General features: G+C 38.4%; 1 non-coding gene across 1 annotated transcript; it reads left to right on the top strand.

Annotated features, from left to right (window-relative positions):
• Nucleotides 1-6,827: 6,827 nt before the first annotated feature.
• On the top strand, nt 6,828-6,934 carry LOC138886568 (small nucleolar RNA R71). The gene has a single exon (XR_011405618.1). It is a non-coding gene; the product is annotated as a small nucleolar RNA R71 (small nucleolar RNA).
• Nucleotides 6,935-7,529: the final 595 nt, after the last annotated feature.

Genomic DNA, 7,529 nt, shown 5'->3' with positions numbered 1-7,529 from the left:
CTGCGAAAGAAATATTCCAAAGTCAATCTCAAGTTATCTCAACGCACGATCAAAGAATGAAAGAAGGGAAAACTTTCCTAAATCTTCAGTAGCCTTGAGATCATAAGTATGGGCGCCTACATACCCATGAACAAGACTCTACTAAACATTGCTCCATGACTCGGGACTTAAAGCCTAAGCTCTGATACCAACTTTGTCACGACCGAATTTAGGATTGTGACCAGCGCTTAGGAGCAAGTGCTCCCAAGTAAGCCTCACCGGTAATTTTACAAAAAATCGGACAGAGTTTCCCCTATTTTTGGACCATCCCAAAAATTTTCCTGTCTCAAATCAACAACCAAACATCCTAATATCATACCAAACAATTGACAACTTGCCAATTAACTAATACAAGCCTCCACCATAACTAAATCACCAACTAACAACTAAAAATACTAATTTATCTCCAACTTTGATAAATAAGAACGATACTCGACATAAGACCATAATAACAAAAGAATACTCATGACACTAAAATAATGACTATGGAGCGACTCTAAAAGTTCAATGAAAAGACCATAACAATAAATAAAATCTCTGCCCACACGAACAAGTGCGAGGCTCAGCGAGAAATATCAACCTGTGCGCTCTAATTAACGAAATCCTCACCTGCGTCAACTGTTGTCTCTGTAAAAAAAATTAGTGGGGAATGAGTCGCTAGCTCAATGAGTAATAACACTTAACCACAACCATTTTTATTTGGGGACAATTCAAAAACATGTTAGTATATCAAACTGAAAACAACATAAAAATGCCCTTTCAGAAATAATAAATAATTTTCAGTCTCATCATACTTTTCTTGTAGTATAATACAAATACAATTCAGTAATAAGCTCGGTAACTACTGTATAATATCAGTATTCACGTTTTGGGAGGTTTCAATGAACGGATCATGTAATCGGTATAACTGTGGACTTCTTCGCAAGAAGTCAAATATAACGGTAGTCCCTACTCGAGGGAAATCGGTAACGGTATGCTAGTTCTACCTTCCCACTAGCGAGGGCTATAACTGTACTCTATAATCAGTAAGTACAAGGTGCACCAGGTCTAACGAACCCACCGTTAGCTACGGGATCCTTCAATGTCTACTTCCATTTATACTTGTCTCTGTAATTCGTATATACTCATAGAAAATATTTTAAAACAATATAGGGCATTTCGATTCTTATCAAATCATATAATTTCTTTTTGGTAACAGTAAATTCAAGTAACGGTAACAGATCTAGTGACAACAAAAATATTTAAAACAACGGTAATCTCTTCAAATAGCTATTTCGGTATCATATCGAGTAAAAGACTTGTCCCACATGTAACTCAAAATAATCGGTAACATATTCATATTAAAAATCATGTGTAAATCATGCAAGTTATGAAAACACAAATTGCGGTAAGATTACTACTCACAGTACTCGTGCGAAATACCAAACTCTTCACCTCGAACGATCCGCACAACTTTCTTCAATCAATCTATAACCACATCAACACTGATCTCGTGTTAATTGCCTCATTTAGGCTAAATCCATCACTAGTTTAGAATATCCAATCCTCCGAGTTTTATATTTAACTCTTAATTTGCCGAATTATAGTTACTCACATATGAGTAATTACTAATCTATTAACTACAACCTATTCATATAATTTATTTATCCAATTTCATAAAGTTCTATTGATTCTTTAGGACCAAAATTCTCAATCATCATGTAATAATTAGCTAATCATCAGAATTAAAATTGAAGACAATAAACTTTGAAACAGTGTATGGCAGAACCGGAAACACATCGTGTAATCTTTTATTAACATTGTGCACATAACCTATATTTAATTCAACTCCTTAATATGTATATTAATTACCATCATTAGACAATTATTACTCCACACCCATTCTGCCCCAATTATTAGGTAATCATTATTCCCTAAATTTAAAAGAATAAATCCCGTAGAAGAGTAGTAATTTCTTTCTAGCAGCATATTTGTTTCTTCTATATCTAATTCCCAGAAGTCACTGCTATATTATTCCCTTGTCTCCAGATAATTGGTAAGATAATTACAAAGTAAATTATGTATAAGGTTAGTGTCATGTATAGGGATAAATACCTGAATTCTAGTTACCTCCCTCACTTTTCTTCTCCAACTATGGTCGCTGCTCACCCGATTCCGCTTCTCTTCGTTCTATTTTTTTTCTTTCTTTCTTAGTGTTTTGTAGCTTCTATTGTTTAGTAGCAGCTTGCTGCCTTTTGCCCTTTTCGTTTCTCTTTCCAATGGGCTTTAGTCCAATCTCTTATTATTATATGTATTTTTTTTGGTTAAAGACTTATATGCCCTTATTAATATATAGGGTATTACAACTCCGACACCACAGAGAGTAATCTCATCCTAGAACAACTAAGCAACTTCCTGCTCTATGCACCGAGCATCCATTACCAACAACAACTCAAGACAATCCGTGATTCTCATACACCTATGAAGCATGACATAACCTTTATCAAAAAATTTCCTTTACTCGAGCCATCCTCGGTCTCAATCTCCGTAAGCCATACCTGATTCACCCGCACACCTCAAACTGGAACCAACATAGCACATAACCGTGCAATCGACTAATTAATAATGGACTCTCCCACTTGGCTCGAAGCCATAGACCAAAACATACACAATAACGCATAACGCATATACTTTATTGCTGCCATAATACCATAGTGAGATTAAACTCAATCCTTCATAAGCTCGTGGAACACAGACCGTCTGGTACATTATATCTTCTACAAATCTCACATTCACTCTCATAGTAGTCAATCCTACTCTCTTGAGCCACCCAAATTCAAATTGTAAAACATATATTTCCCTGGTAACAGAGATATTCCAATAAATGACACAAGGAATTACGCAAACTTCAGAACAATCTTTAGGAGATAACCCCACCTACTTTGCCTCATACTAACATTTTTGTATACCTTCCACCGTCATAAATATTATGCAGTCACTTAATCTTCCTGAGTCTTAACTCATACCGCAACATGAAATTCACTTCACTCCCGACTAGAACACATGAAAGGATTCTTCACACACCCATAACTCGGGGCTATACCTCAAATCGAGATGAAAATCAAGTACCTAATAGTTCTTCTATCCTCCAATAGACCCTTCTCGTCATTCCCAAATCATATTGATACACCTCGCAGTCATAACATACTCATCACATAGCTATCCAGTCATTACTCCTACCAATAAGGCACTACCGAATGTATAAGTTCAAGAACACTTGCTCACACAATCAGCACCTCGGTGCTCAAGCTATAGGCAAAAATCCAGCCTTGAGTCCTCCAGACTGGCCCAACATCAATACACAGAGATCATCGCCCCTTGATTAGGGAATCACAAGCCATCGATGCACATCTGATACCGAGTGCTCATGCGCGCATACGAATGCGTGGAAGGAATTCCAAGAGTTACTTTTCAAGCTGAATCAGGGATGCACGATAAGACTTCAAGAATGTGAAGTTTTTCCTAAAGGTTTTGCAGACTCTCGAGGATAAATACAGACATCTCCTACCGATCCACGAGACTCTACTAAACCTGCTAATGACTCGTGAGACCTATTTAACCTAGGCTCTAATACCAACTTGTCACGACCCAAAACCCAAACCTGGTCGTGATGGCGCCTCTCGTGAAGACAAGGCCAGCTGACACTACACATTTCAGTATTTAATAGTTGGGAAGAGCTCTGAGCTGTGAAAACCGATAGCTACCTAGAGACTCCTCGAATTCGCCTAAGCTGGAAATGATCAGTACTCGAGAGCGGGACCAGATACGCCTGAATTTGCACACAGGGTGCAGGGAGAAAAGTGAGTACTCCAACTCAGTGAGTAATAATCATAGATAAAGACTGAAAGTAGTAAATCACGTAAGGCACAAGGCATGCTATAATGAAGCAATAAAACCCTTAAAAACAATAAACCAATGAAAGATAGGTAAAAATTCTTTAACTCAAATTTAACTTCATGAAAAGCCTTTCTCAACAATTAAGCAGGTAATTTAACAGGCAATTAAGAAAAGATAAACACATAAAGGTTTGCCCCTCGGGCACCATGTCAATAAATTCGCCCCTCTGGCAACATCTCAGAACAATACCAGCCCCTCGGACTCAATCTCATATCACAATGGGTACCTGCGCTCACTGGGGGTGTGCAGACTCCTGGAGGGCCCCTTACGGCCCAAGCGCAATATCAAGTCATCTCGTGGCATCATCACTAGGCTCTCAGCCTCATATCAACAAGCCACCTCGTGGCATACATATCTCAGGCCCTCAGCCTCATAATCATAATCAGTGTATCACTACTGCGGCGTGCAACCTGACCCAAAAGTATCCTCACAGAACAGGCCCTCGGACTTGCTCAGTCAAAATCACATAAGCCACTCGGACAATAGTAAAACATGATGCTCAGCCCAAAATATTATTTGAAATATCATTTCAAGTGTTAAAGCAGAGTAAACATGGCTGAGTTTTGAAAACAGTAGAATATAGCATGACTGAGTACAAGTTTAAAGTCAAAACAGTGAGGAAATATCAATAAAAATCCCCGAAGGGTTCAAATAGTTGGCACAAAGCCCAAATATGGCATTCAGCACAAAACATGATGATAGAAAATAGTTTTCAATTAAATACGCAGTAAAACAGTCATTCGAGATGGACTACGTCACAATCCCCAACAGTGCACGACCCCACGCTCGTCATCTAGCATGTGTGTCACCTTAATATAACACAACGATGTGCAATCTGGGGTTTTATACCCTCAGAACATCATTTACAATCATTACTCACCTCGATCCGGTCCAAATTCTAGCCTGCGATGCCTTTTCCCTCACTAATCGACCTCTGGATGCTCCAAATCTAGCCACAATCAGTATATAATCATTAAAATATGCTAAGGGAATAAAGCTCACTCGAAAATATCCAATTTACATCAAAAATCCCGAAATTGCTCAAACCTAGGACCCGCGCCCACGTCTCGGAATCTGATAAAATCACATCAATAAAATCCTCGTTCACTCACGAGTCTACCCATATCAAATTCGTTAAAATCCGACCTCAAGTGCCCATTCAAATCTCCAAAAGAAATCTCAAACTTTTCTTCCATTTTCCCCCATTTTTCACTCTAATTTCTCAAATTAAATGATTAAATTCAAGACCAAATCATAGAATTAAACCAAATATGAGTGAAGAATACTTACCCCAATAGCTCCACTGAAAATCTTCTCAAATTTCACCTTCTCCCGAGCTCTCCATTGATTTTTATGAAATTGGACTTAAACCTTCGATTTAAAATATAAACTGTCTGCCTAGACATTCTTCCTCGCAAACACGGCATATTCCTCGCATTCGCAAAGCACACTGCTTCATTGACCGGAATCTCTTCTACGTGAACGCGAGAAAGCTCTCGCGAACCCAATTCACAACACATTCAACAACTTGCGATCGCGACCCCAACTACGCGAACGCGTAGAACAAATGCACTGAGGACCTAGCTATCCTTCTTCCTCTATGCGAACGCGATCTGAACCTCGCGAACGCGATGACCAAAGACCTCACACCTTCACGATCGTGGAACCTTCTTCGCAAATGCGAAGGACAACTCCACAGCCTCACACCTTAACCCTTCACGAATGAGGGACATGCATCGCGAATGCAAAAGTCAAAAACCTGCAACACCAACAGCAGCAATTCTGCAATTTTTCACAACATAAAATGGTCTGATTGACCACCCGAAACTCACCCTAGGACTTCGGGACCTTAAGAAAATATGCCAACATATCCCATAACCCCATTCAAACTTGTTCCAACCTTTGGAACACTCAAAACAACATTACAACACCAAATTTGCATCGAATTCAAGCCTAAGAATTTTAAAATCTTTCGAATTACGCTTTTGATCAATAACCCAACAAAAATACGTCCGAATGACCTGAAATTTTGCACATACATCAAAAATGACACAATGGAGCTACTAAAATTTTTGAAATTCAATTCCGACCCCTATATAAAAATCTCACTTATCAACCGGAAAATGCCAAAATCTCAATTTCTCCAATTCAAGCCTAAACTTTTCACGGACTTCCAAAATGCATTCTGATCATGCTCCTAAGTCCCAAATCACCTAACGGAGCTAACCAAATCATAAAAATTATTATCTGAGATCATATACCAACAAGTCAAATCTTGGTCAAACTTTTCAAATTTCAAGCTTCAAACTGAGAACTGTTCTTCCGAATTCATTCTGATTACCCTGAAAATCAAAACCAACGATTTACATAAGTCACAATACATCACACGGGGCAAGTCATGCCTGAAAACTAACGAGCAAGGTGCAAAAGCTCAAAATGACCGGTCGGGTCATTACAAAAAGGGTACGGTTTATAACCAACAAAATGGACATGTTCGTCATTATGATTGTTTGCTTGACATTCATGGTTCAGATGGTTTCCTCCACACGTCACAAGTCTCAAATTGGCTTGGTTGTTGTGTATTCACCTGAAAAAGATTCAAAGTTTTGTGTCAAAGAAACAATTTGTTGTGTTAGTGTATTTAAAACATCAGCCTGATTTACATAGCAGCCTTCTTGACGATTACACGCTCAGATGGACATTGGATGTCAGTCTCAGAAATCTCGTTCAACAATTTCAATGCTTTCTCCGTGGTTTTTCCCATTACAGAACCTCCTGCAGCTGCATCAATCACATTTCTAGCAAAGGGTTTTAAACCGTGATAAAAAATATATAGTTGCATATGTTCAGGAATGTCATGGTGTGGACATTTTCTTAACATTCCTTTTAATATTTCCCAAGCTTGATAAACTGACGTAGTGTCAGTCTGCAAGAAATTAGAGATGTCTTGTCTTAACTTTGTGGTTTTAGCAGGGGAAAAATATTTATTTAAAAATTTCTGAGTCAGTTGGTCCCATGTGGTAATGGAACCTTGTGGAAAACTTCACAACCAAGTATTGGTATCTCCTTTTAAAGAAAAAGGAAATAGCCTTAACTTGATAGCTTCAGGAGGTACTCCATTATACTTAGTTGTTTCAACAAGTTCCAGAAAGTCAGTTAAATGACTGTGTGGATCTTCACTTGCGTCTCCAGTGAAGATGCAAGACTGTTGAATTGTTTGAATCAGGCTAGTCCTAATTTCAAAGTTGTTGGCTACCACTGGAGGTTTTCTTACACTAGATTCACAGTTGAAGCGGTCAGGTCTAGCATAATCCCTTAGGATTCTGTTTGCTGACCTTGGTGCTACTTCATCAAACTGATCCTCCACATAGACTGGTGATTGAATGTCTTCTACTCCCCGATTTTCCATTCCTTCACCAGCTATGCTTTGAGAAAATGATGTTTTTTCTTTCCTGCACAATCGAAGAGATTTTTCAATTTCTGGATCGTAACTAGACAACATTTTTGTAGAAGAACGGGTCATAAACTACTTAAAATTTTAAAGAGAAAAAATA

This window comes from Nicotiana sylvestris, chromosome 2 (assembly GCF_000393655.2).
Source record: "Nicotiana sylvestris chromosome 2, ASM39365v2, whole genome shotgun sequence".
Classification (NCBI taxonomy): domain Eukaryota; kingdom Viridiplantae; phylum Streptophyta; class Magnoliopsida; order Solanales; family Solanaceae; genus Nicotiana; species Nicotiana sylvestris.
Note: the sequence above shows the minus strand (reverse complement) of the source record. Positions and strands in the feature narration are given on the sequence as shown.